Source organism: Pseudophryne corroboree, chromosome 3, assembly GCF_028390025.1.
Source record: "Pseudophryne corroboree isolate aPseCor3 chromosome 3, aPseCor3.hap2, whole genome shotgun sequence".
Taxonomy (NCBI): Eukaryota; Metazoa; Chordata; class Amphibia; order Anura; family Myobatrachidae; genus Pseudophryne; species Pseudophryne corroboree.
This window is the reverse complement of record NC_086446.1, coordinates 441,702,852-441,726,851: the sequence shown is the minus strand read 5'-3', so window position 1 is coordinate 441,726,851 and position 24,000 is coordinate 441,702,852. Positions and strand designations below refer to the sequence as shown.

At 46.9% G+C, this 24,000-nt stretch overlaps 39 non-coding genes across 39 annotated transcripts; 13 read left to right on the top strand and 26 right to left on the bottom strand.

Moving 5' to 3' along the window:
- Nucleotides 1–799: 799 nt before the first annotated feature.
- TRNAK-CUU (transfer RNA lysine (anticodon CUU)) lies at nt 800–872 on the bottom strand. Its single transcript has one exon. It is a non-coding gene; the product is annotated as a tRNA-Lys (tRNA).
- A 1,034-nt stretch (nt 873–1,906) lies between these two features.
- TRNAK-CUU (transfer RNA lysine (anticodon CUU)) lies at nt 1,907–1,979 on the bottom strand. The gene has a single exon. It is a non-coding gene; the product is annotated as a tRNA-Lys (tRNA).
- Nucleotides 1,980–2,086: 107 nt separating this feature from the next.
- TRNAG-GCC (transfer RNA glycine (anticodon GCC)) lies at nt 2,087–2,157 on the top strand. The gene has a single exon. It is a non-coding gene; the product is annotated as a tRNA-Gly (tRNA).
- A 119-nt stretch (nt 2,158–2,276) lies between these two features.
- Nucleotides 2,277–2,349, bottom strand: TRNAK-CUU (transfer RNA lysine (anticodon CUU)). The gene has a single exon. It is a non-coding gene; the product is annotated as a tRNA-Lys (tRNA).
- A 674-nt stretch (nt 2,350–3,023) lies between these two features.
- Nucleotides 3,024–3,096, bottom strand: TRNAK-CUU (transfer RNA lysine (anticodon CUU)). The gene has a single exon. It is a non-coding gene; the product is annotated as a tRNA-Lys (tRNA).
- Nucleotides 3,097–4,130: 1,034 nt separating this feature from the next.
- Nucleotides 4,131–4,203, bottom strand: TRNAK-CUU (transfer RNA lysine (anticodon CUU)). Its single transcript has one exon. It is a non-coding gene; the product is annotated as a tRNA-Lys (tRNA).
- A 107-nt stretch (nt 4,204–4,310) lies between these two features.
- On the top strand, nt 4,311–4,381 carry TRNAG-GCC (transfer RNA glycine (anticodon GCC)). The gene has a single exon. It is a non-coding gene; the product is annotated as a tRNA-Gly (tRNA).
- A 119-nt stretch (nt 4,382–4,500) lies between these two features.
- Nucleotides 4,501–4,573, bottom strand: TRNAK-CUU (transfer RNA lysine (anticodon CUU)). Its single transcript has one exon. It is a non-coding gene; the product is annotated as a tRNA-Lys (tRNA).
- Nucleotides 4,574–5,241: 668 nt separating this feature from the next.
- Nucleotides 5,242–5,314, bottom strand: TRNAK-CUU (transfer RNA lysine (anticodon CUU)). Its single transcript has one exon. It is a non-coding gene; the product is annotated as a tRNA-Lys (tRNA).
- Nucleotides 5,315–6,348: 1,034 nt separating this feature from the next.
- TRNAK-CUU (transfer RNA lysine (anticodon CUU)) lies at nt 6,349–6,421 on the bottom strand. The gene has a single exon. It is a non-coding gene; the product is annotated as a tRNA-Lys (tRNA).
- A 107-nt stretch (nt 6,422–6,528) lies between these two features.
- Nucleotides 6,529–6,599, top strand: TRNAG-GCC (transfer RNA glycine (anticodon GCC)). The gene has a single exon. It is a non-coding gene; the product is annotated as a tRNA-Gly (tRNA).
- Nucleotides 6,600–6,718: 119 nt separating this feature from the next.
- On the bottom strand, nt 6,719–6,791 carry TRNAK-CUU (transfer RNA lysine (anticodon CUU)). The gene has a single exon. It is a non-coding gene; the product is annotated as a tRNA-Lys (tRNA).
- A 674-nt stretch (nt 6,792–7,465) lies between these two features.
- On the bottom strand, nt 7,466–7,538 carry TRNAK-CUU (transfer RNA lysine (anticodon CUU)). Its single transcript has one exon. It is a non-coding gene; the product is annotated as a tRNA-Lys (tRNA).
- Nucleotides 7,539–8,572: 1,034 nt separating this feature from the next.
- On the bottom strand, nt 8,573–8,645 carry TRNAK-CUU (transfer RNA lysine (anticodon CUU)). The gene has a single exon. It is a non-coding gene; the product is annotated as a tRNA-Lys (tRNA).
- A 107-nt stretch (nt 8,646–8,752) lies between these two features.
- On the top strand, nt 8,753–8,823 carry TRNAG-GCC (transfer RNA glycine (anticodon GCC)). The gene has a single exon. It is a non-coding gene; the product is annotated as a tRNA-Gly (tRNA).
- Nucleotides 8,824–8,942: 119 nt separating this feature from the next.
- Nucleotides 8,943–9,015, bottom strand: TRNAK-CUU (transfer RNA lysine (anticodon CUU)). The gene has a single exon. It is a non-coding gene; the product is annotated as a tRNA-Lys (tRNA).
- Nucleotides 9,016–9,689: 674 nt separating this feature from the next.
- Nucleotides 9,690–9,762, bottom strand: TRNAK-CUU (transfer RNA lysine (anticodon CUU)). The gene has a single exon. It is a non-coding gene; the product is annotated as a tRNA-Lys (tRNA).
- A 1,034-nt stretch (nt 9,763–10,796) lies between these two features.
- Nucleotides 10,797–10,869, bottom strand: TRNAK-CUU (transfer RNA lysine (anticodon CUU)). The gene has a single exon. It is a non-coding gene; the product is annotated as a tRNA-Lys (tRNA).
- A 107-nt stretch (nt 10,870–10,976) lies between these two features.
- Nucleotides 10,977–11,047, top strand: TRNAG-GCC (transfer RNA glycine (anticodon GCC)). The gene has a single exon. It is a non-coding gene; the product is annotated as a tRNA-Gly (tRNA).
- A 119-nt stretch (nt 11,048–11,166) lies between these two features.
- On the bottom strand, nt 11,167–11,239 carry TRNAK-CUU (transfer RNA lysine (anticodon CUU)). Its single transcript has one exon. It is a non-coding gene; the product is annotated as a tRNA-Lys (tRNA).
- A 668-nt stretch (nt 11,240–11,907) lies between these two features.
- TRNAK-CUU (transfer RNA lysine (anticodon CUU)) lies at nt 11,908–11,980 on the bottom strand. The gene has a single exon. It is a non-coding gene; the product is annotated as a tRNA-Lys (tRNA).
- Nucleotides 11,981–12,087: 107 nt separating this feature from the next.
- On the top strand, nt 12,088–12,158 carry TRNAG-GCC (transfer RNA glycine (anticodon GCC)). The gene has a single exon. It is a non-coding gene; the product is annotated as a tRNA-Gly (tRNA).
- Nucleotides 12,159–12,277: 119 nt separating this feature from the next.
- Nucleotides 12,278–12,350, bottom strand: TRNAK-CUU (transfer RNA lysine (anticodon CUU)). The gene has a single exon. It is a non-coding gene; the product is annotated as a tRNA-Lys (tRNA).
- A 107-nt stretch (nt 12,351–12,457) lies between these two features.
- TRNAG-GCC (transfer RNA glycine (anticodon GCC)) lies at nt 12,458–12,528 on the top strand. Its single transcript has one exon. It is a non-coding gene; the product is annotated as a tRNA-Gly (tRNA).
- A 1,233-nt stretch (nt 12,529–13,761) lies between these two features.
- On the bottom strand, nt 13,762–13,834 carry TRNAK-CUU (transfer RNA lysine (anticodon CUU)). The gene has a single exon. It is a non-coding gene; the product is annotated as a tRNA-Lys (tRNA).
- A 107-nt stretch (nt 13,835–13,941) lies between these two features.
- TRNAG-GCC (transfer RNA glycine (anticodon GCC)) lies at nt 13,942–14,012 on the top strand. Its single transcript has one exon. It is a non-coding gene; the product is annotated as a tRNA-Gly (tRNA).
- An 857-nt stretch (nt 14,013–14,869) lies between these two features.
- Nucleotides 14,870–14,942, bottom strand: TRNAK-CUU (transfer RNA lysine (anticodon CUU)). Its single transcript has one exon. It is a non-coding gene; the product is annotated as a tRNA-Lys (tRNA).
- Nucleotides 14,943–15,238: 296 nt separating this feature from the next.
- TRNAK-CUU (transfer RNA lysine (anticodon CUU)) lies at nt 15,239–15,311 on the bottom strand. Its single transcript has one exon. It is a non-coding gene; the product is annotated as a tRNA-Lys (tRNA).
- Nucleotides 15,312–15,418: 107 nt separating this feature from the next.
- On the top strand, nt 15,419–15,489 carry TRNAG-GCC (transfer RNA glycine (anticodon GCC)). Its single transcript has one exon. It is a non-coding gene; the product is annotated as a tRNA-Gly (tRNA).
- Nucleotides 15,490–17,091: 1,602 nt separating this feature from the next.
- TRNAK-CUU (transfer RNA lysine (anticodon CUU)) lies at nt 17,092–17,164 on the bottom strand. The gene has a single exon. It is a non-coding gene; the product is annotated as a tRNA-Lys (tRNA).
- A 107-nt stretch (nt 17,165–17,271) lies between these two features.
- On the top strand, nt 17,272–17,342 carry TRNAG-GCC (transfer RNA glycine (anticodon GCC)). The gene has a single exon. It is a non-coding gene; the product is annotated as a tRNA-Gly (tRNA).
- A 3,085-nt stretch (nt 17,343–20,427) lies between these two features.
- On the bottom strand, nt 20,428–20,500 carry TRNAK-CUU (transfer RNA lysine (anticodon CUU)). Its single transcript has one exon. It is a non-coding gene; the product is annotated as a tRNA-Lys (tRNA).
- A 473-nt stretch (nt 20,501–20,973) lies between these two features.
- Nucleotides 20,974–21,044, top strand: TRNAG-GCC (transfer RNA glycine (anticodon GCC)). Its single transcript has one exon. It is a non-coding gene; the product is annotated as a tRNA-Gly (tRNA).
- A 119-nt stretch (nt 21,045–21,163) lies between these two features.
- On the bottom strand, nt 21,164–21,236 carry TRNAK-CUU (transfer RNA lysine (anticodon CUU)). Its single transcript has one exon. It is a non-coding gene; the product is annotated as a tRNA-Lys (tRNA).
- A 668-nt stretch (nt 21,237–21,904) lies between these two features.
- On the bottom strand, nt 21,905–21,977 carry TRNAK-CUU (transfer RNA lysine (anticodon CUU)). Its single transcript has one exon. It is a non-coding gene; the product is annotated as a tRNA-Lys (tRNA).
- Nucleotides 21,978–22,079: 102 nt separating this feature from the next.
- Nucleotides 22,080–22,150, top strand: TRNAD-GUC (transfer RNA aspartic acid (anticodon GUC)). Its single transcript has one exon. It is a non-coding gene; the product is annotated as a tRNA-Asp (tRNA).
- A 489-nt stretch (nt 22,151–22,639) lies between these two features.
- TRNAK-CUU (transfer RNA lysine (anticodon CUU)) lies at nt 22,640–22,712 on the bottom strand. The gene has a single exon. It is a non-coding gene; the product is annotated as a tRNA-Lys (tRNA).
- Nucleotides 22,713–23,185: 473 nt separating this feature from the next.
- Nucleotides 23,186–23,256, top strand: TRNAG-GCC (transfer RNA glycine (anticodon GCC)). Its single transcript has one exon. It is a non-coding gene; the product is annotated as a tRNA-Gly (tRNA).
- A 119-nt stretch (nt 23,257–23,375) lies between these two features.
- TRNAK-CUU (transfer RNA lysine (anticodon CUU)) lies at nt 23,376–23,448 on the bottom strand. The gene has a single exon. It is a non-coding gene; the product is annotated as a tRNA-Lys (tRNA).
- Nucleotides 23,449–24,000: the final 552 nt, after the last annotated feature.

Below are 24,000 nucleotides of genomic sequence, written 5' to 3'. Positions count from 1 at the left end.
TGGTGATGCAAGTATACACTGTTCCACATACAATGGTACAGGAAGAGAAAAAAACAACTGCCCAACATGGAGCTCAAATACATGACCCAAAGATTAATAGTCTTATGCTCTAGCGACTGTGCTAGTCGGGCTTGGTTACGTAGGCTTGGAGGTGATGGCAAGGCAAGGCATCCTGACACTCCTGCTTTGTTTTATACACTAAAGTACATGAGTAAGTGTAAAATTAGGCATCTGTGGAGCATTGGTGGTTCAGTGGTAGAATTCTCGCCTGCCACGCGTGAGGCCCGGAATCGATTCCCGACCAATGCAGTCCTGCGTTTTTGCTGATATGGCAGTGTATTTTGTGAAAGTGAGTACAGCCATTTGCGCTGTGGTGGTGCAAGTTGACAGTGTTCCACATACAATGGTACAGGAAAAGAAAAAAAACATCCGCCCAATGTGGGGCTCGAACCCACGACCCTGAGATTAAGAGTCTCATGCTTTACCGACTGAGTTAGCAATGCTTGTTAACCGAGGAGTTGTGGTGATGGCAAGGCAAGGCATCCTGGCTCTCCTGCTTTGTTTTGTACACTAAAGTACATGAGTTAGTCTAAAATTAAGCATCTATGGATCATTGGTGGTTCAGTGGTAGAAATCTAGCCGGCCACGTGGGAGGCCGGGTTCAATTCCCGGTCAATACATTCCTGAGTTTTTGCTGATAGGGCAGTGTATTTTGTGAAAGTGAGGACAGCCATTTGCGCTGTTGTGGTGCAAGTATACAGTGTTCCACATACAATGGTACAGGAAAAGAAAAAACATACGCCCAATGTGGGGCTCAAACCCACGACCCTGAGATTAAGAGTCTCACGCTCTACCGATTGAGCTAGCTAGGCTTGGTTGCGAATGTATGGAGGTGATGGCAAGGCATCCTGACACTCCTGCTTTGTTTCATACACTAAAGTACACGAGTAAGTATAAAATTAAGTATCTGTGGAGCATTGGTGGTTCAGTGGTAGAATTCTCGCCTGCCACGCGTGAGGCCCGGAATCGATTCCCGGCCAATGCAGTCCTGAGTTTTTGCTGATATGGCAGTGTATTTTGTGAAAGTGAGGACAGCCATTTGCGCTGTGGTGGTGCAAGTATACAGTGTTCCACATACAATGGTACAGGAAAAGAAAAAAAACATCTGCCCAATGTGGGGCTCGAACCCACGACCCTGAGATTAAGAGTCTCATGCTTTACCGACTGAGTTAGCAATGCTTGGTAACCGAAGAGTTGTGGTGATGGCAAGGCAAGGCATCCTGACTCTCCTGCTTTGTTTTGTACACTAAAGTACATGAGTAAGTCTAAAATTAAGCATCTGTGGATCATTGGTGGTTCAGTGGTAGAAATCTAGCCGGCCACGTGGGAGGCCGGGTTCAATTCCCGGTCAATACATTCCTGAGTTTTTGCTGATAGGGCAGTGCATTTTGTGAAAGTGAGGACAGCCATTTGCGCTGTGGTGATGCAAGTATACACTGTTCCACATACAATGGTACAGGAAGAGAAAAAAACAACTGCCCAACATGGAGCTCAAATACATGACCCTAAGATTAATAGTCTTATGCTCTAGCGACTGTGCTAGTCGGGCTTGGTTACGTAGGCTTGGAGGTGATGGCAAGGCAAGGCATCCTGACACTCCTGCTTTGTTTTATACACTAAAGTACATGAGTAAGTGTAAAATTAGGCATCTGTGGAGCATTGGTGGTTCAGTGGTAGAATTCTCGCCTGCCACGCGTGAGGCCCGGAATCGATTCCCGACCAATGCAGTCCTGCGTTTTTGCTGATATGGCAGTGTATTTTGTGAAAGTGAGGACAGCCATTTGCGCTGTGGTGGTGCAAGTTTACAGTGTTCCACATACAATGGTACAGGAAAAGAAAAAACATCCACCCAACGTGGGGCTCGAACCCACGACCCTGAGATTAAGAGTCTCATGCTCTACCGACTGAGCTAGCCAGGCTTGGTTGAGAATGTATGGAGGTGATGGCAAGGCAAGGCATCCTGACACTCCTGCTTTGTTTCATACACTAAAGTACACGAGTAAGTGTAAAATTCAGTATCTGTGGAGCATTGGTGGTTCAGTGGTAGAATTCTTGCCTGCCATGCGGGAGGGCCGGGTTCGATTCCCGGCCAATGCAGTCCTGAGTTTTTGCTGATATGGCAGTGTATTTTGTGAAAGTGAGGACAGCCATTTGCGCTGTGGTGGTGTAAGTATACAGTGTTCCACATACAATGGTACAGGAAAAGAAAAAACATCCGCCCAACGTGGGGCTCTAACCCACAACCCTGAGATTAAGAGTCTCATGCTCTACCGACTGAGCTAGCCAGGCTTGGTTGAGAATGTATGGAGGTGATGGCAAGGCAAGGCATCCTGACACTCCTGCTTTGTTTCATACACTAAAGTACACGAGTAAGTGTAAAATTAAGTATCTGTGGAGCATTGGTGGTTCAGTGGTAGAATTCTCGCCTGCCATGCGGGAGGCCCGGGTTCGATTTCCGGCCAATGAATTCCTGAATTTTTGCTGATATGGCAGTGCATTTTGTGAAAGTGAGTACAGCCATTTGCGCTGTGGTGGTGCAAGTTGACAGTGTTCCACATACAATGGTACAGGAAAATAAAAAAAACATCCGCCCAATGTGGGGCTCGAACCCACGACTCTGAGATTAAGAGTCTCATGCTTTACCGACTGAGTTAGCAATGCTTGGTAACCGAGGAGTTGTGTTTATGGTGATGGCAAGGCAAGGCATCCTGGCTCTCCTGCTTTGTTTTGTACACTAAAGTACATGAGTAAGTCTAAAATTAAGCATCTGTGGATCATTGGTGGTTCAGTGGTAGAAATCTAGCCGGCCACGTGGGAGGCCGGGTTCAATTCCCGGTCAATACATTCCTGAGTTTTTGCTGATAGGGCAGTGTATTTTGTGAAAGTGAGGACAGCCATTTGCGCTGTTGTGGTGCAAGTATACAGTGTTCCACATACAATGGTACAGGAAAAGAAAAAACATACGCCCAATGTGGGGCTCAAACCCACGACCCTGAGATTAAGAGTCTCACGCTCTACCGATTGAGCTAGCTAGGCTTGGTTGCGAATGTATGGAGGTGATGGCAAGGCATCCTGACACTCCTGCTTTGTTTCATACACTAAAGTACACGAGTAAGTATAAAATTAAGTATCTGTGGAGCATTGGTGGTTCAGTGGTAGAATTCTCGCCTGCCACGCGTGAGGCCCGGAATCGATTCCCGGCCAATGCAGTCCTGAGTTTTTGCTGATATGGCAGTGTATTTTGTGAAAGTGAGGACAGCCATTTGCGCTGTGGTGGTGCAAGTATACAGTGTTCCACATACAATGGTACAGGAAAAGAAAAAAAACATCTGCCCAATGTGGGGCTCGAACCCACGACCCTGAGATTAAGAGTCTCATGCTTTACCGACTGAGTTAGCAATGCTTGGTAACCGAGGAGTTGTGGTGATGGCAAGGCAAGGCATCCTGACTCTCCTGCTTTGTTTTGTACACTAAAGTACATGAGTAAGTCTAAAATTAAGCATCTGTTGATCATTGGTGGTTCAGTGGTAGAAATCTAGCCGGCCACGTGGGAGGCCGGGTTCAATTCCCGGTCAATACATTCCTGAGTTTTTGCTGATAGGGCAGTGCATTTTGTGAAAGTGAGGACAGCCATTTGCGCTGTGGTGATGCAAGTATACACTGTTCCACATACAATGGTACAGGAAGAGAAAAAAACAACTGCCCAACATGGAGCTCAAATACATGACCCTAAGATTAATAGTCTTATGCTCTAGCGACTGTGCTAGTCGGGCTTGGTTACGTAGGCTTGGAGGTGATGGCAAGGCAAGGCATCCTGACACTCCTGCTTTGTTTTATACACTAAAGTACATGAGTAAGTGTAAAATTAGGCATCTGTGGAGCATTGGTGGTTCAGTGGTAGAATTCTCGCCTGCCACGCGTGAGGCCCGGAATCGATTCCCGACCAATGCAGTCCTGCGTTTTTGCTGATATGGCAGTGTATTTTGTGAAGGTGAGGACAGCCATTTGCGCTGTGGTGGTGCAAGTTTACAGTGTTCCACATACAATGGTACAGGAAAAGAAAAAACATCCACCCAACGTGGGGCTCGAACCCACGACCCTGAGATTAAGAGTCTCATGCTCTACCGACTGAGCTAGCCAGGCTTGGTTGAGAATGTATGGAGGTGATGGCAAGGCAAGGCATCAAGACACTCCTGCTTTGTTTCATACACTAAAGTACACGAGTAAGTGTAAAATTCAGTATCTGTGGAGCATTGGTGGTTCAGTGGTAGAATTCTTGCTTGCCACGCGGGAGGGCCGGGTTCGATTCCCGGCCAATGCAGTCCTGAGTTTTTGCTGATATGGCAGTGTATTTTGTGAAAGTGAGGACAGACATTTGCGCTGTGGTGGTGTAAGTATACATTGTTCCACATACAATGGTACAGGAAAAGAAAAAACATCCGCCCAACGTGGGGCTCTAACCCACAACCCTGAGATTAAGAGTCTCATGCTCTACCGACTGAGCTAGCCAGGCTTGGTTGAGAATGTGTGGAGGTGATGGCAAGGCAAGGCATCCTGACACTCCTGCTTTGTTTCATACACTAAAGTACACGAGTAAGTGTAAAATTAAGTATCTGTGGAGCATTGGTGGTTCAGTGGTAGAATTCTCGCCTGCCATGCGGGAGGCCCGGGTTCGATTTCCGGCCAATGAATTCCTGAATTTTTGCTGATATGGCAGTGCATTTTGTGAAAGTGAGTACAGCCATTTGCGCTGTGGTGGTGCAAGTTGACAGTGTTCCACATACAATGGTACAGGAAAAGAAAAAAAACATCCGCCCAATGTGGGGCTCGAACCCACGACCCTGAGATTAAGAGTCTCATGCTTTACCGACTGAGTTAGCAATGCTTGGTAACCGAGGAGTTGTGGTGATGGCAAGGCAAGGCATCCTGGCTCTCCTGCTTTGTTTTATACACTAAAGTACATGAGTAAGTCTAAAATTAAGCATCTGTGGATCATTGGTGGTTCAGTGGTAGAAATCTAGCCGGCCACGTGGGAGGCCGGGTTCAATTCCCGGTCAATACATTCCTGAGTTTTTGCTGATAGGGCAGTGTATTTTGTGAAAGTGAGGACAGCCATTTGCGCTGTTGTGGTGCAAGTATACAGTGTTCCACATACAATGGTACAGGAAAAGAAAAAACATACGCCCAATGTGGGGCTCAAACCCACGACCCTGAGATTAAGAGTCTCACGCTCTACCGATTGAGCTAGCTAGGCTTGGTTGCAAATGTATGGAGGTGATGGCAAGGCATCCTGACACTCCTGCTTTGTTTCATACACTAAAGTACACGAGTAAGTATAAAATTAAGTATCTGTGGAGCATTGGTGGTTCAGTGGTAGAATTCTTGCCTGCCACGCGTGAGGCCCGGAATCGATTCCCGGCCAATGCAGTCCTGAGTTTTTGCTGATATGGCAGTGTATTTTGTGAAAGTGAGGACAGCCATTTGCGCTGTGGTGGTGCAAGTATACAGTGTTCCACATACAATGGTACAGGAAAAGAAAAAAAACATCTGCCCAATCTGGGGCTCGAACCCACGACCCTGAGATTAAGAGTCTCATGCTTTACCGACTGAGTTAGCAATGCTTGGTAACCGAGGAGTTGTGGTGATGGCAAGGCAAGGCATCCTGACTCTCCTGCTTTGTTTTGTACACTAAAGTACATGAGTAAGTCTAAAATTAAGCATCTGTTGATCATTGGTGGTTCAGTGGTAGAAATCTAGCCGGCCACGTGGGAGGCCGGGTTCAATTCCCGGTCAATACATTCCTGAGTTTTTGCTGATAGGGCAGTGCATTTTGTGAAAGTGAGGACAGCCATTTGCGCTGTGGTGATGCAAGTATACACTGTTCCACATACAATGGTACAGGAAGAGAAAAAAACAACTGCCCAACATGGAGCTCAAATACATGACCCTAAGATTAATAGTCTTATGCTCTAGCGACTGTGCTAGTCGGGCTTGGTTACGTAGGCTTGGAGGTGATGGCAAGGCAAGGCATCCTGACACTCCTGCTTTGTTTTATACACTAAAGTACATGAGTAAGTGTAAAATTAGGCATCTGTGGAGCATTGGTGGTTCAGTGGTAGAATTCTCGCCTGCCACGCGTGAGGCCCGGAATCGATTCCCGACCAATGCAGTCCTGCGTTTTTGCTGATATGGCAGTGTATTTTGTGAAAGTGAGGACAGCCATTTGCGCTGTGGTGGTGCAAGTTTACAGTGTTCCACATACAATGGTACAGGAAAAGAAAAAACATCCACCCAACGTGGGGCTCGAACCCACGACCCTGAGATTAAGAGTCTCATGCTCTACCGACTGAGCTAGCCAGGCTTGGTTGAGAATGTATGGAGGTGATGGCAAGGCAAGGCATCCTGACACTCCTGCTTTGTTTCATACACTAAAGTACACGAGTAAGTGTAAAATTCAGTATCTGTGGAGCATTGGTGGTTCAGTGGTAGAATTCTTGCCTGCCATGCGGGAGGGCCGGGTTCGATTCCCGGCCAATGCAGTCCTGAGTTTTTGCTGATATGGCAGTGTATTTTGTGAAAGTGAGGACAGCCATTTGCGCTGTGGTGGTGTAAGTATACAGTGTTCCACATACAATGGTACAGGAAAAGAAAAAACATCCGCCCAACGTGGGGCTCTAACCCACAACCCTGAGATTAAGAGTCTCATGCTCTACCGACTGAGCTAGCCAGGCTTGGTTGAGAATGTATGGAGGTGATGGCAAGGCAAGGCATCCTGACACTCCTGCTTTGTTTCATACACTAAAGTACACGAGTAAGTGTAAAATTAAGTATCTGTGGAGCATTGGTGGTTCAGTGGTAGAATTCTCGCCTGCCATGCGGGAGGCCCGGGTTCGATTTCCGGCCAATGAATTCCTGAATTTTTGCTGATATGGCAGTGCATTTTGTGAAAGTGAGTACAGCCATTTGCGCTGTGGTGGTGCAAGTTGACAGTGTTCCACATACAATGGTACAGGAAAATAAAAAAAACATCCGCCCAATGTGGGGCTCGAACCCACGACTCTGAGATTAAGAGTCTCATGCTTTACCGACTGAGTTAGCAATGCTTGGTAACCGAGGAGTTGTGTTTATGGTGATGGCAAGGCAAGGCATCCTGGCTCTCCTGCTTTGTTTTGTACACTAAAGTACATGAGTAAGTCTAAAATTAAGCATCTGTGGATCATTGGTGGTTCAGTGGTAGAAATCTAGCCGGCCACGTGGGAGGCCGGGTTCAATTCCCGGTCAATACATTCCTGAGTTTTTGCTGATAGGGCAGTGTATTTTGTGAAAGTGAGGACAGCCATTTGCGCTGTTGTGGTGCAAGTATACAGTGTTCCACATACAATGGTACAGGAAAAGAAAAAACATACGCCCAATGTGGGGCTCAAACCCACGACCCTGAGATTAAGAGTCTCACGCTCTACCGATTGAGCTAGCTAGGCTTGGTTGCGAATGTATGGAGGTGATGGCAAGGCATCCTGACACTCCTGCTTTGTTTCATACACTAAAGTACACGAGTAAGTATAAAATTAAGTATCTGTGGAGCATTGGTGGTTCAGTGGTAGAATTCTCGCCTGCCACGCGTGAGGCCCGGAATCGATTCCCGGCCAATGCAGTCCTGAGTTTTTGCTGATATGGCAGTGTATTTTGTGAAAGTGAGGACAGCCATTTGCGCTGTGGTGGTGCAAGTATACAGTGTTCCACATACAATGGTACAGGAAAAGAAAAAAAACATCTGCCCAATGTGGGGCTCGAACCCACGACCCTGAGATTAAGAGTCTCATGCTTTACCGACTGAGTTAGCAATGCTTGGTAACCGAGGAGTTGTGGTGATGGCAAGGCAAGGCATCCTGACTCTCCTGCTTTGTTTTGTACACTAAAGTACATGAGTAAGTCTAAAATTAAGCATCTGTTGATCATTGGTGGTTCAGTGGTAGAAATCTAGCCGGCCACGTGGGAGGCCGGGTTCAATTCCCGGTCAATACATTCCTGAGTTTTTGCTGATAGGGCAGTGCATTTTGTGAAAGTGAGGACAGCCATTTGCGCTGTGGTGATGCAAGTATACACTGTTCCACATACAATGGTACAGGAAGAGAAAAAAACAACTGCCCAACATGGAGCTCAAATACATGACCCTAAGATTAATAGTCTTATGCTCTAGCGACTGTGCTAGTCGGGCTTGGTTACGTAGGCTTGGAGGTGATGGCAAGGCAAGGCATCCTGACACTCCTGCTTTGTTTTATACACTAAAGTACATGAGTAAGTGTAAAATTAGGCATCTGTGGAGCATTGGTGGTTCAGTGGTAGAATTCTCGCCTGCCACGCGTGAGGCCCGGAATCGATTCCCGACCAATGCAGTCCTGCGTTTTTGCTGATATGGCAGTGTATTTTGTGAAGGTGAGGACAGCCATTTGCGCTGTGGTGGTGCAAGTTTACAGTGTTCCACATACAATGGTACAGGAAAAGAAAAAACATCCACCCAACGTGGGGCTCGAACCCACGACCCTGAGATTAAGAGTCTCATGCTCTACCGACTGAGCTAGCCAGGCTTGGTTGAGAATGTATGGAGGTGATGGCAAGGCAAGGCATCAAGACACTCCTGCTTTGTTTCATACACTAAAGTACACGAGTAAGTGTAAAATTCAGTATCTGTGGAGCATTGGTGGTTCAGTGGTAGAATTCTTGCTTGCCACGCGGGAGGGCCGGGTTCGATTCCCGGCCAATGCAGTCCTGAGTTTTTGCTGATATGGCAGTGTATTTTGTGAAAGTGAGGACAGACATTTGCGCTGTGGTGGTGTAAGTATACATTGTTCCACATACAATGGTACAGGAAAAGAAAAAACATCCGCCCAACGTGGGGCTCTAACCCACAACCCTGAGATTAAGAGTCTCATGCTCTACCGACTGAGCTAGCCAGGCTTGGTTGAGAATGTATGGAGGTGATGGCAAGGCAAGGCATCCTGACACTCCTGCTTTGTTTCATACACTAAAGTACACGAGTAAGTGTAAAATTAAGTATCTGTGGAGCATTGGTGGTTCAGTGGTAGAATTCTCGCCTGCCATGCGGGAGGCCCGGGTTCGATTTCCGGCCAATGAATTCCTGAATTTTTGCTGATATGGCAGTGCATTTTGTGAAAGTGAGTACAGCCATTTGCGCTGTGGTGGTGCAAGTTGACAGTGTTCCACATACAATGGTACAGGAAAATAAAAAAAACATCCGCCCAATGTGGGGCTCGAACCCACGACTCTGAGATTAAGAGTCTCATGCTTTACCGACTGAGTTAGCAATGCTTGGTAACCGAGGAGTTGTGTTTATGGTGATGGCAAGGCAAGGCATCCTGGCTCTCCTGCTTTGTTTTGTACACTAAAGTACATGAGTAAGTCTAAAATTAAGCATCTGTGGATCATTGGTGGTTCAGTGGTAGAAATCTAGCCGGCCACGTGGGAGGCCGGGTTCAATTCCCGGTCAATACATTCCTGAGTTTTTGCTGATAGGGCAGTGTATTTTGTGAAAGTGAGGACAGCCATTTGCGCTGTTGTGGTGCAAGTATACAGTGTTCCACATACAATGGTACAGGAAAAGAAAAAACATACGCCCAATGTGGGGCTCAAACCCACGACCCTGAGATTAAGAGTCTCACGCTCTACCGATTGAGCTAGCTAGGCTTGGTTGCGAATGTATGGAGGTGATGGCAAGGCATCCTGACACTCCTGCTTTGTTTCATACACTAAAGTACACGAGTAAGTATAAAATTAAGTATCTGTGGAGCATTGGTGGTTCAGTGGTAGAATTCTTGCCTGCCACGCGTGAGGCCCGGAATCGATTCCCGGCCAATGCAGTCCTGAGTTTTTGCTGATATGGCAGTGTATTTTGTGAAAGTGAGGACAGCCATTTGCGCTGTGGTGGTGCAAGTATACAGTGTTCCACATACAATGGTACAGGAAAAGAAAAAAAACATCTGCCCAATCTGGGGCTCGAACCCACGACCCTGAGATTAAGAGTCTCATGCTTTACCGACTGAGTTAGCAATGCTTGGTAACCGAGGAGTTGTGGTGATGGCAAGGCAAGGCATCCTGACTCTCCTGCTTTGTTTTGTACACTAAAGTACATGAGTAAGTCTAAAATTAAGCATCTGTTGATCATTGGTGGTTCAGTGGTAGAAATCTAGCCGGCCACGTGGGAGGCCGGGTTCAATTCCCGGTCAATACATTCCTGAGTTTTTGCTGATAGGGCAGTGCATTTTGTGAAAGTGAGGACAGCCATTTGCGCTGTGGTGATGCAAGTATACACTGTTCCACATACAATGGTACAGGAAGAGAAAAAAACAACTGCCCAACATGGAGCTCAAATACATGACCCTAAGATTAATAGTCTTATGCTCTAGCGACTGTGCTAGTCGGGCTTGGTTACGTAGGCTTGGAGGTGATGGCAAGGCAAGGCATCCTGACACTCCTGCTTTGTTTTATACACTAAAGTACATGAGTAAGTGTAAAATTAGGCATCTGTGGAGCATTGGTGGTTCAGTGGTAGAATTCTCGCCTGCCACGCGTGAGGCCCGGAATCGATTCCCGACCAATGCAGTCCTGCGTTTTTGCTGATATGGCAGTGTATTTTGTGAAAGTGAGGACAGCCATTTGCGCTGTGGTGGTGCAAGTTTACAGTGTTCCACATACAATGGTACAGGAAAAGAAAAAACATCCACCCAACGTGGGGCTCGAACCCACGACCCTGAGATTAAGAGTCTCATGCTCTACCAACTGAGCTAGCCAGGCTTGGTTGAGAATGTATGGAGGTGATGGCAAGGCAAGGCATCCTGACACTCCTGCTTTGTTTCATACACTAAAGTACACGAGTAAGTGTAAAATTCAGTATCTGTGGAGCATTGGTGGTTCAGTGGTAGAATTCTTGCCTGCCACGCGGGAGGGCCGGGTTCGATTCCCGGCCAATGCAGTCCTGAGTTTTTGCTGATATGGCAGTGTATTTTGTGAAAGTGAGGACAGCCATTTGCGCTGTGGTGGTGTAAGTATACAGTGTTCCACATACAATGGTACAGGAAAAGAAAAAACACCCGCCCAACGTGGGGCTCTAACCCACAACCCTGAGATTAAGAGTCTCATGCTCTACCAACTGAGCTAGCCAGGCTTGGTTGAGAATGTATGGAGGTGATGGCAAGGCAAGGCATCCTGACACTCCTGCTTTGTTTCATACACTAAAGTACACGAGTAAGTGTAAAATTAAGTATCTGTGGAGCATTGGTGGTTCAGTGGTAGAATTCTCGCCTGCCATGCGGGAGGCCCGGGTTCGATTTCTGGTCAATGAATTCCTGAATTTTTGCTGATATGGCAGTGCATTTTGTGAAAGTGAGTACAGCCATTTGCGCTGTGGTGGTGCAAGTTGACAGTGTTCCACATACAATGGTACAGGAAAAGAAAAAAAACATCCGCCCTATGTGGGGCTCGAACCCACGACCCTGAGATTAAGAGTCTCATGCTTTACCGACTGAGTTAGCAATGCTTGGTAACCGAGGACTTGTGGTGATGGCAAGGCAAGGCATCCTGGCTCTCCTGCTTTGTTTTGTACACTAAAGTACATGAGTAAGTCTAAAATTAAGCATCTGTGGATCATTGGTGGTTCAGTGGTAGAAATCTAGCCGGCCACGTGGGAGGCCGGGTTCAATTCCCGGTCAATACATTCCTGAGTTTTTGCTGATAGGGCAGTGTATTTTGTGAAAGTGAGGACAGCCATTTACGCTGTTGTGGTGCAAGTATACAGTGTTCCACATACAATGGTACAGGAAAAGAAAAAACATCCACCCAACGTGGGGCTCGAACCCACGACCCTGAGATTAAGAGTCTCATGCTCTACCAACTGAGCTAGCCAGGCTTGGTTGAGAATGTATGGAGGTGATGGCAAGGCAAGTCATCCTGACACTCCTGCTTTGTTTCATACACTAAAGTACACGAGTAAGTGTAAAATTCAGTATCTGTGGAGCATTGGTGGTTCAGTGGTAGAATTCTTGCCTGCCACGCGGGAGTGCCGGGTTCGATTCCCGGCCAATGCAGTCCTGAGTTTTTGCTGATATGGCAGTGTATTTTGTGAAAGTGAGGACAGCCATTTGCGCTGTGGTGGTGTAAGTATACAGTGTTCCACATACAATGGTACAGGAAAAGAAAAAACATCCGCCCAACGTGGGGCTTTAACCCACGACCCTGAGATTAAGAGTCTCATGCTCTACCGACTGAGCTAGCCAGGCTTGGTTGAGAATGTAAGGAGGTGATGGCAAGGCAAGGCATCCTGACACTCCTGCTTTGTTTCATACACTAAAGTACATGAGTAAGTCTAAAATTAAGTATCTGTGGAACATTGGTGGTTCAGTGGTAGAATTCTCGCCTGCCACGCGGGAGTCCCGGGTTCGATTTCCGGCCAATGCAGTTCTGAATTTTTTGCTGATATGGCAGTGCATTTTGTGAAAGTGAGGACAGCCATTTGCGCTGTGGTGGTGCAAGTTGACAGTGTTCCACATACAATGGTACAGGAAAAGAAAAAAAACATCCGCCCAATGTGGGGCTCGAGCCCACGACCCTAAGATTAAGAGTCTCATGCTTTACCGACTGAGTTAGCAATGCTTGGTAACCGAGGAGTTGTGGTGATGGCAAGGCAAGGCATCCTGACTCTCCTGCTTTGTTTTGTACACTAAAGTACATGAGTAAGTCTAAAATTAAGCATCTGTGGATCATTGGTGGTTCAGTGGTAGAAATCTAGACAGCCACGTGGGAGGCCGGGTTCAATTCCCGGTCAATACATTCCTGAGTTTTTGCTGATAGGGCAGTGCATTTTGTGAAAGTGAGGACAGCCATTTGCGCTGTGGTGATGCAAGTATACACTGTTCCACATACAATGGTACAGGAAGAGAAAAAAACAACTGCCCAACATGGAGCTCAAATACATGACCCTAAGATTAATAGTCTTATGCTCTAGCGACTGTGCTAGTCGGGCTTGGTTACGTAGGCTTGGAGGTGATGGCAAGGCAAGGCATCCTGACACTCCTGCTTTGTTTTATACACTAAAGTAAATGAGTAAGTGTAAAATTAGGCATCTGTGGAGCATTGGTGGTTCAGTGGTAGAATTCTCGCCTGCCACGCGTGAGGCCCGGAATCCATTCCCGGCCAATGCAGTCCTGAGTTTTTGCTGATATGGCAGTGTATTTTGTGAAAGTGAGGACAGCCATTTGCGCTGTGGTGGTGCAAGTATACAGTGTATCCACATACAATGGTACTGGAAAAGAAAAAACATCCGCCTAACGTGGGGCTTGAACCCACGACCCTGAGATTAAGAGTCTCATGCTTTACCGACTGAGTTAGCAATGCTTGGTAACCGAGGAGTTGTGGTGATGGCAAGGCAAGGCATCCTGACACTCCTGCTTTGTTTTATACACTAAAGTGCATGAGTAAGTGTAAAATTAGGCAACTGTGGAGCATTGGTGGTTCAGTGGTAGAATTCTCGCCTGCCACGCGTGAGGCCCGGAATCGATTCCCGGCCAATGCAGTCCTCAGTTTTTGCTGATATGGCAGTGTATTTTGTGAAAGTGAGGACAGCCATTTGCGCTGTGGTGGTGCAAGTATACAGTGTTCCACATACAATGGTACAGGAAAAGAAAAAACATCCGCCCAACGTGGGGCTCGAACCCACGACCCTGAGATTAAGAGTCTCATGCTCTACCGACTGAGTTAGCCAGGCTTGGTTGAGAATGTATGGAGGTGATGGCAAGGCAAGGCATCCTGACACTCCTGCTTTGTTTCATATACTAAAGTACACGAGTAAGTGTAAAATTAAGTATCTGTGGAGCATTGGTGGTTCAGTGGTAGAATTCACGCCTGCCACGCGGGAGGCCTGGGTTCGATTCCCGGCCAATGCATTCCTGAGTTTTTGCTGATATGGCAGTGCATTTTTTGAAAGTGAGGACAGCCATTTGCGCTGTGGTGGTGCAAGTTGACAGTGTTCCACATACAATGGTACAGGAAAAGAAAAAAAAACATCCTCCCAATGTGGGGCTCGAACCCACGACCCTGAGGTTAAGAGTCTCATGCTTTACCGACTGAGTTAGCAATGCTTGGTAACCGAGGAGTTGTGGTGATGGCAAGGCAAGGCATCCTGACTCTCCTGCTTTGTTTTGTACACTAAAGTACATGAGTAAGTCTAAAATTAAGCATCTGTGGATCATTGGTGGTTCAATGGTAGAAATCTAGCCGGCCACGTGGGAGGCAGGGTTCAATTCCCGGTCAATACATTCCTGAGTTTTTGCTGATAGGGCAGTGCATTTTGTGAAAGTGAGGACAGCCATTTGCGCTGTGGTGATGCAAGTATACACTGTTCCACATACAATGGTACAGGAAGAGAAAAAAACAACTGCCCAACATGGAGCTCAAATACATGACCCTAAGATTAATAGTCTTATGCTCTAGCGACTGTGCTAGTCGGGCTTGGTTACGTAGGCTTGGAGGTGATGGCAAGGCATCCTGACATTCCTGCTTTGTTTTATACACTAAAGTACATGAGTAAGTGTAAAATTAGGCATCTGTGGAGCATTGGTGGTTCAGTGGTAGAATTCTCGCCTGCCACGCGTGAGGCCCGGAATCGATTCCCGGCCAATGCAGTCTTGAGTTTTTGCTGATATGGCAGTGTATTTTGTGAAAGTGAGGACAGCCATTTGCGCTGTTGTGGTGCAAGTATACAGTGTTCCACATACAATGGTACAGGAAAAGAAAAAACATCCGCCCAATGTGGGGCTCGAACCCACGACCTTGAGATTAAGAGTCTCATGCTGTACCGACTGAGCTAGCCAGGCTTGGTTGAGAATTTAAGGAGGTGATGGCAAGGCAAGGCATCCTGACACTCCTGCTTTGTTTCATACACTAAAGTACACGAGTAAGTGTAAAATTAAGTATCTGTGGAGCATTGGTGGTTCAGTGGTAGAATTCTCGCTTGCCACGCGGGAGGCCTGGATTCGATTCCCGGACAATGCAGTCCTGAGTTTTTGCTGATATGGCAGTGTATTTTGTAAAAGTGAGAACAGCCATTTGCGCTGTGGTGGTATAGTATACAGTGTTCCACATACAATGGTACAGGAAAAGAAAAAACATCCGCCCAACGTGGGGCTCTAACCCACGACCATAAGATTAAGAGTCTCATGCTCTACCTACTGAGCTAGCCAGGCTTGGTTGAGAATGTATGGAGATGATGGCAAGGCAAGGTATCCTGACACTCCTGCTTTGTTTCATACACTAAAGTACACGAGTAAGTGTAAAATTAAGTATCTGTGGAGCATTGGTGGTTCAGTGGTAGAATTCTCGCCTGCCACGCGGGAGGCACGGGTTCGATTTCCGGCCAATGCAGTCCCGAATTTTTGCTGATATGGCAGTGCATTTTGTGAAAGTGAGGACAGCTATTTGCGCTGTGGTGGTGCAAGTTGACAGTGTTCCACATACAATGGTACAGGAAAAGAAAAAAAACATCCGCCCAATGTGGGGCTCGAACCCACGACCCTAAGATTAAGAGTCTCATGCTTTACCGACTGAGTTAGCAATGCTTGGTAACCGAGGAGTTGTGGTGATGGCAAGGCAAGGCATCCTGACTCTCCTGCTTTGTTTTGTACACTAAAGTACATGAGTAAGTCTAAAATTAAGCATCTGTGGATCATTGGTGGTTCAGTGGTAGAAATCTAGACGGCCACGTGGGAGGCCGGGTTCAATTCCCGGTCAATACATTCCTGAGTTTTTGCTGATAGGGCAGTGCATTTTGGGAAAGTGAGGACAGCCATTTGCGCTGTGGTGATGCAAGTATACACTGTTCCACATACAATGGTACAGGAAGAGAAAAAAACAACTGCCCAACATGGAGCTCAAATACATGACCCTAAGATTAATAGTCTTATGCTCTAGCGACTGTGCTAGTCGGGCTTGGTTACGTAGGCTTGGAGGTGATGGCAAGGCAAGGCATCCTGACACTCCTGCTTTGTTTTATACACTAAAGTACATGAGTAAGTGTAAAATTAGGCATCTGTGGAGCATTGGTGGTTCAGTGGTAGAATTCTCGCCTGCCACGCGTGAGGCCCGGAATCCATTCCCGGCCAATGCAGTCCTGAGTTTTTGCTGATATGGCAGTGTATTTTGTGAAAGTGAGGACAGCCATTTGCGCTGTGGTGGTGCAAGTATACAGTGTTCCACATACAATGGTATAGGAAAAGAAAAAACATCCACCCAACGTGGGGCTCGAACCCAAGACTCTGAGATTAAGAGTCTCATGCTCTACCGACTGAGCTAGCCAGGATTGGGTGAAAATCTATGGAGGCGATGGCAAGGCAAGGCATCCTGACACTCCTGCTTTGTTTCATACACTAAAATACACGAGTAAGTGTAAAATTAAGTATCTGTGGAGCATTGGTGGTTCAGTGGTAGACTTCTCGCCTGCCACGCGTGAGGCCCGGAATCGATTCCCGGCCAATGCAGTCCTGAGTTTTTGCTGATATGGCAGTGTATTTTGTGAAAGTGAGGACAGCCATTTGCGCTGTTTTGGTGCAAGTATACAGTGTATCCACATACAATGGTACTGGAAAAGAAAAAACATCCGCCTAACGTGGGGCTTGAACCCACGACCCTGAGATTAAGAGTCTCATGCTTTACCGACTGAGTTAGCAATGCTTGGTAACCGAGGAGTTGTGGTGATGGCAAGGCAAGGCATCCTGACACTCCTGCTTTGTTTTATACACTAAAGTGCATGAGTAAGTGTAAAATTAGGCAACTGTGGAGCATTGGTGGTTCAGTGGTAGAATTCTCGCCTGCCACGCGTGAGGCCCGGAATCGATTCCCGGCCAATGCAGTCCTCAGTTTTTGCTGATATGGCAGTGTATTTTGTGAAAGTGAGGACAGCCATTTGCGCTGTGGTGGTGCAAGTACACAGTGTTCCACATACAATGGTACAGGAAAAGAAAAAACATCCGCCCAACGTGGGGCTCGAACCCACGACCCTGAGATTAAGAGTCTCATGCTCTACCGACTGAGTTAGCCAGGCTTGGTTGAGAATGTATGGAGGTGATGGCAAGGCAAGGCATCCTGACACTCCTGCTTTGTTTCATATACTAAAGTACACGAGTAAGTGTAAAATTAAGTATCTGTGGAGCATTGGTGGTTCAGTGGTAGAATTCTCGCCTGCCACGCGGGAGGCCTGGGTTCGATTCCCGGCCAATGCATTCCTGAGTTTTTGCTGATATGGCAGTGCATTTTTTGAAAGTGAGGACAGCCATTTGCGCTGTGGTGGTGCAAGTTGACAGTGTTCCACATACAATGGTACAGGAAAAGAAAAAACATCCGCCCAACGTGGGGCTCGAACCCACGACCCTAAGATTAAGAGTCTCATGCTTTACCGACTGAGTTAGCAATGCTTGGTAACCGAGGAGTTGTGGTGATGGCAAGGCAAGGCATCCTGACTCTCCTGCTTTGTTTTGTACACTAAAGTACATGAGTAAGTCTAAAATTAAGCATCTGTGGATCATTGGTGGTTCAGTGGTAGAAATCTAGACAGCCACGTGGGAGGCCGGGTTCAATTCCCGGTCAATACATTCCTGAGTTTTTGCTGATAGGGCAGTGCATTTTTTGAAAGTGAGGACAGCCATTTGCGCTGTGGTGATGCAAGTATACACTGTTCCACATACAATGGTACAGGAAGAGAAAAAAACAACTGCCCAACATGGAGCTCAAATACATGACCCTAAGATTAATAGTCTTATGCTCTAGCGACTGTGCTAGTCGGGCTTGGTTATGTAGGCTTGGAGGTGATGGCAAGGCAAGGCATCCTGACACTCCTGCTTTGTTTTATACACTAAAGTACATGAGTAAGTGTAAAATTAGGCATCTGTGGAGCATTGGTGGTTCAGTGGTAGAATTCTCGCCTGCCACGCGTGAGGCCCGGAATCGATTCCAGGCCAATGCAGTCCTGAGTTTTTGCTGATATGGCAGTGTATTTTGTGAAAGTGAGGACAGCCATTTGCGCTGTGGTGGTGCAAGTATACAGTGTTCCACATACAATGGTATAGGAAAAGAAAAAACATCCACCCAACGTGGGGTTCGAACCCAAGACTCTGAGATTAAGAGTCTCATGCTCTACCGACTGAGCTAGCCAGGCTTGGGTGAAAATTTATGGAGGTGATGGCAAGGCAAGGCATCCTGACACTCCTGCTTTGTTTCATACACTAAAATACACGAGTAAGTGTAAAATTAAGTATCTGTGGAGCATTGGTGGTTCAGTGGTAGACTTCTTGCCTGCCACGCAGGAGGCCAGGGTTCGATTCCCGGTCAATGCAGTCCTGAGTTTTTGCTGATATGGCAGTGCATTTTGTGAAAGTGAGGACAGCCATTTGCGCTGTGGTGGTGCAAGTTGACAGTGTTCCACATACAATGGTACAGGAAAAGAAAAAAAACATCAGCCCAATGTGGGGCTCAAACCCACGACCCTGAGATTAAGAGTCTCATGCTTTACCGACTGATTTAGCAATGCTTGGTAACCGAGGAGTTGTGGTGATGGCAAGGCAAGGCATCCTGACTCTCCTGCTTTGTTTTGTACACTAAAGTACATGAGTAAGTCTAAAATTAAGCATCTGTGGATCATTGGTGGTTCAGTGGTAGAAATCTAGCCGGCCACGTGGGAGGCCGGGTTCAATTCCCGGTCAATACATTCCTGAGTTTTTGCTGATAGGGCAGTGCATTTTGTGAAAGTGAGGACAGCCATTTGCGCTGTGGTGATGCAATCATACACTGTTCCACATACAATGGTACAGGAAGAGAAAAAAACAGCTGCCCAACATGGAGCTCAAATACATGACCCTAAGATTAATAGTCTTATGCTCTAGCGACTGTGCTAGTCGGGCTTGGATATGTAGGCTTGGAGGTGATGGCAAGGCAAAGCATCCTGACACTCCTGCTTTGTTTTATACACTAAAGTACACGAGTAAGTGTAAAATTAGGCCTCTGTGGAGCATTAGTGGTTCAGTGGTAGAATTCTCGCCTGCCACATGGGAGGCCTGGGTTCGATTCCCGGCCAATGCAGTCCTGAGTGTTTGCTGATATGGCAGTGCATTTTGTGAAAGTGAGGACAGCCATTTGCGCTGTGGTGATGCAAGTTGACAGTGTTCCACATACAATGGTACAGGAAAAGAAAAAAAAAACATCCGCCCAATGTGGGGCTCGAACCCATGACCCTGAGATTAATAGTCTCATGCTTTACCGACTGAGTGAGCAATGCTTTTTAACCGAGGAGTTGTGGTGATGGCAAGGCAAGGCATCCTGACTCTCCTGCTTTGTTTTGTATACTAAAGTACATGAGTAAGTCTAAAATTAAGCATCTCTGGATCATTGGTGGTTCAGTGGTAGAAATCTAGCCGGCCACGTGGGAGGCCGGGTTCAATTCCCGGTCAATACATTCCTGAGTTTTTGCTGATAGGGCAGTGCATTTTGTGAAAGTGAGGACAGCCATTTGCGCTGTGGTGATGCAAGTATACACTGTTCCACATACAATGGTACAGGTAGAGAAAAAAACAACTGCCCAACATGGAGCTAAAATACATGACCCTAAGATTAATAGTCTTATGCTCTAGCGACTGTGCTAGTCGGGCTTGGTTACGTAGGCTTGGAGGTGATGGCAAGGCAAGGCATCCTGACACTCCTGCTTTGTTTTATACACTAAAGTACATGAGTAAGTGTAAAATTAGGCATCTGTGGAGCATTGGTGGTTCAGTGGTAGAATTCTCGTCTGCCACGCGTGAGGCCCGGAATCGATTCCCGGCCAATGCAGTCCTGAGTTTTTGCTGATATGGCAGTGCATTTTGTGAAAGTGAGGACAGCCATTTGCGCTGTGGTGGTGCAAGTATACAGTGTTCCACATACAATGGTACAGGAAAAGAAAAAACATCCGCCCAACGTGGGGCTCGAACCCACGACCCTGAGATTAAGAGTCTCATGCTTTACCGACTGAGTTAGCAATGCTTGGTAACCGAGGAGTTGTGGTGATGGCAAGGCAAGGCATCCTGACACTCCTGCTTTGTTTTATACACTAAAGTACATGAGTAAGTGTAAAATTAGGCATCTGTGGAGCATTGGTGGTTCAGTGGTAGAATTCTCGCCTGCCACGCGTGAGGCCCGGAATCGATTCCCGGCCAATGCAGTCCTGAGTTTTTGCTGATATGGCAGTGTATTTTGTGAAAGTGAGGACAGCCATTTGCGCTGTTGTGGTGCAAGTATACAGTGTTCCACATACAATGGTACAGGAAAAGAAAAAACATCCACCCAACGTGTGGCTCGAACCCACGACCCTGAGATTAAGAGTCTCATGCTCTACCGACTGAGCTAGCCAGGCTTGGTTGAGAATGTATGGAGGTGATGGCAAGGCAAGTCATCCTGACACTCCTGCTTTGTTTCATACACTAAAGTACACGAGTAAGTGTAAAATTAATTATCTGTGGAGCATTGGTGGGTCAGTTGTAAAATTCTTGCCTGCCATGCGGGAGGCCTGGGTTCGATTCCCGGCCAATGCAGTCTTGAGTTTTTGCTGATATGGCAGTGTATTTTGTGAAAGTGAGGACAGCCATTTGCGCTGTGGTGGTGTAAGTATATAGTGTTTCACATACAATGGTACAGGAAAAGAAAAAACATCCGCCCAACGTGGGGCTCGAACCCACGACCCTGAGATTAAGAGTCTCATGCTCTACCGTGCTAGTCGGGCTTGGTTACGTAGGCTTGGAAGTGATGGCAAGGCAAGGCATCCTGACACTCCTGCTTTGTTTTATACACTAAAGTACATGAGTAAGTGTAAAATTAGGCATCTGTGGAGCATTGGTGGTTCAGTGGTAGAATTCGCGCCTGCCACGCGTGAGGCCCGGAATCGATTCCCGGCCAATGCAGTCTTGAGTTTTTGCTGATATGGCAGTGTATTTTGTGAAAGTGAGGACAGCCATTTGCGCTGTGGTGGTGTAAGTATATAGTGTTTCACATACAATGGTACAGGAAAAGAAAAAACATCCGCCCAACGTGGGGCTCTAACCCACGACCCTGAGATTAAGAGTCTCATGCTCTACCGACTGAGTTAGCCAGGCTTGGTTGAGAATGTATGGAGGTGATGGCAAGGCAAGGCATCCTGACACTCCTGCTTTGTTTCATACACTAAAGTACACGAGTAAGTGTAAAATTAAGTATCTGTGGAGCATTGGTGGTTCAGTGGTAGAATTCTCGCCGGCCACGCGGGAGGCCTTTGTTCGATTCCCGGCCAATGCAGTCCTGAATTTTTGCTGATATGGCAGTGCATTTTGTGAAAGTGAGGACAGCCATTTGCGCTGTGGTGGTGCAAGTATACAGTGTTCCACATACAATGGTACAGGAAAAGAAAAAAAACATCCGCCCAATGTAGGGCTCGAACCCACGACCCTGAGATTAAGAGTCTCATGCTTTACCGACTGAGTTAGCAATGCTTGGTAACCGAGGAGTTGTGGTGATGGCAAGGCAAGGCATCCTGACTCTCCTGCTTTGTTTTGTACACTAAAGTACATGAGTAAGTCTAAAATTAAGCATCTGTGGATCATTGGTGGTTCAGTGGTAGAAATCTAGCCGGCCACGTGGGAGGCCGGGTTCAATTCCCGGTCAATACATTCCTGAGTTTTTGCTGATAGGGCAGTGTATTTTGTGAAAGTGAGGACAGCCATTTGCGCTGTTGTGGTGCAAGTATACAGTGTTCCACATACAATGGTACAGGAAAAGAAAAAACATCCGCCCAACGTGGGGCTCGAACCCACGACCCTGAGATTAAGAGTCTCACGCTCTACCGATTGAGCTAGCCAGGCTTGGTTGCGAATGTATGGAGGTGATGGCAAGGCATCCTGACACTCCTGCTTTGTTTCATACACTAAAGTACACGAGTAAGTATAAAATTAAGTATCTGTGGAGCATTGGTGGTTCAGAGGTAGAATTCTCGCCTGTCATGCGGGAGGCCCGGGTTCGATTCCCGGACAATGCAGTCCTCAGTTTTTGCTGATATGGCAGTGCATTTTGTGAAAGTGAGGACAGGCATTTGTGCTGTGGTGGTGCAAGTTGACAGTGTTCCACATACAATGGTACAGGAAAAGAAAAAACATCCGCCCAACGTGGGGCTCGAACCCACGACCCTGAGATTAAGAGTCTCATGCTTTACCGACTGAGTTAGCAATGCTTGGTAACCGAGGAGTTGTGGTGATGGCAAGGCAAGGCATCCTGACACTCCTGCTTTGTTTTATACACTAAAGTACATGAGTAAGTGTAAAATTAGGCATCTGTGGAGCATTGGTGGTTCAGTGGTAGAATTCTCGCCTGCCACGCGTGAGGCCCGAAATCGATTCCCGGCCAATGCAGTCCTGAGTTTTTGCTGATATGGCAGTGTATTTTGTGAAAGTGAGGACAGCCATTTGCGCTGTTGTGGTGCAAGTATACAGTGTTCCACATACAATGGTACAGGAAAAGAAAAAACATCCACCCAACGTGTGGCTCGAACCCACGACCCTGAGATTAAGAGTCTCATGCTCTACCGACTGAGCTAGCCAGGCTTGGTTGAGAATGTATGGAGGTGATGGCAAGGCAAGTCATCCTGACACTCCTGCTTTGTTTCATACACTAAAGTACACGAGTAAGTGTAAAATTAATTATCTGTGGAGCATTGGTGGGTCAGTTGTAAAATTCTTGCCTGCCATGCGGGAGGCCTGGGTTCGATTCCCGGCCAATGCAGTCTTGAGTTTTTGCTGATATGGCAGTGTATTTTGTGAAAGTGAGGACAGCCATTTGCGCTGTGGTGGTGTAAGTATATAGTGTTTCACATACAATGGTACAGGAAAAGAAAAAACATCCGCCCAACGTGGGGCTCGAACCCACGACCCTGAGATTAAGAGTCTCATGCTCTACCGTGCTAGTCGGGCTTGGTTACGTAGGCTTGGAGGTGATGGCAAGGCAAGGCATCCTGACACTCCTGCTTTGTTTTATACACTAAAGTACATGAGTAAGTGTAAAATTAGGCATCTGTGGAGCATTGGTGGTTCAGTGGTAGAATTCGCGCCTGCCACGCGTGAGGCCCGGAATCGATTCCCGGCCAATGCAGTCTTGAGTTTTTGCTGATATGGCAGTGTATTTTGTGAAAGTGAGGACAGCCATTTGCGCTGTGGTGGTGTAAGTATATAGTGTTTCACATACAATGGTACAGGAAAAGAAAAAACATCCGCCCAACGTGGGGCTCTAACCCACGACCCTGAGATTAAGAGTCTCATGCTCTACCGACTGAGTTAGCCAGGCTTGGTTGAGAATGTATGGAGGTGATGGCAAGGCAAGGCATCCTGACACTCCTGCTTTGTTTCATACACTAAAGTACACGAGTAAGTGTAAAATTAAGTATCTGTGGAGCATTGGTGGTTCAGTGGTAGAATTCTCGCCGGCCACGCGGGAGGCCTTTGTTCGATTCCCGGCCAATGCAGTCCTGAATTTTTGCTGATATGGCAGTGCATTTTGTGAAAGTGAGGACAGCCATTTGCGCTGTGGTGGTGCAAGTATACAGTGTTCCACATACAATGGTACAGGAAAAGAAAAAAAACATCCGCCCAATGTAGGGCTCGAACCCACGACCCTGAGATTAAGAGTCTCATGCTTTACCGACTGAGTTAGCAATGCTTGGTAACCGAGGAGTTGTGGTGATGGCAAGGCAAGGCATCCTGACTCTCCTGCTTTGTTTTGTACACTAAAGTACATGAGTAAGTCTAAAATTAAGCATCTGTGGATCATTGGTGGTTCAGTGGTAGAAATCTAGCCGGCCACGTGGGAGGCCGGGTTCAATTCCCGGTCAATACATTC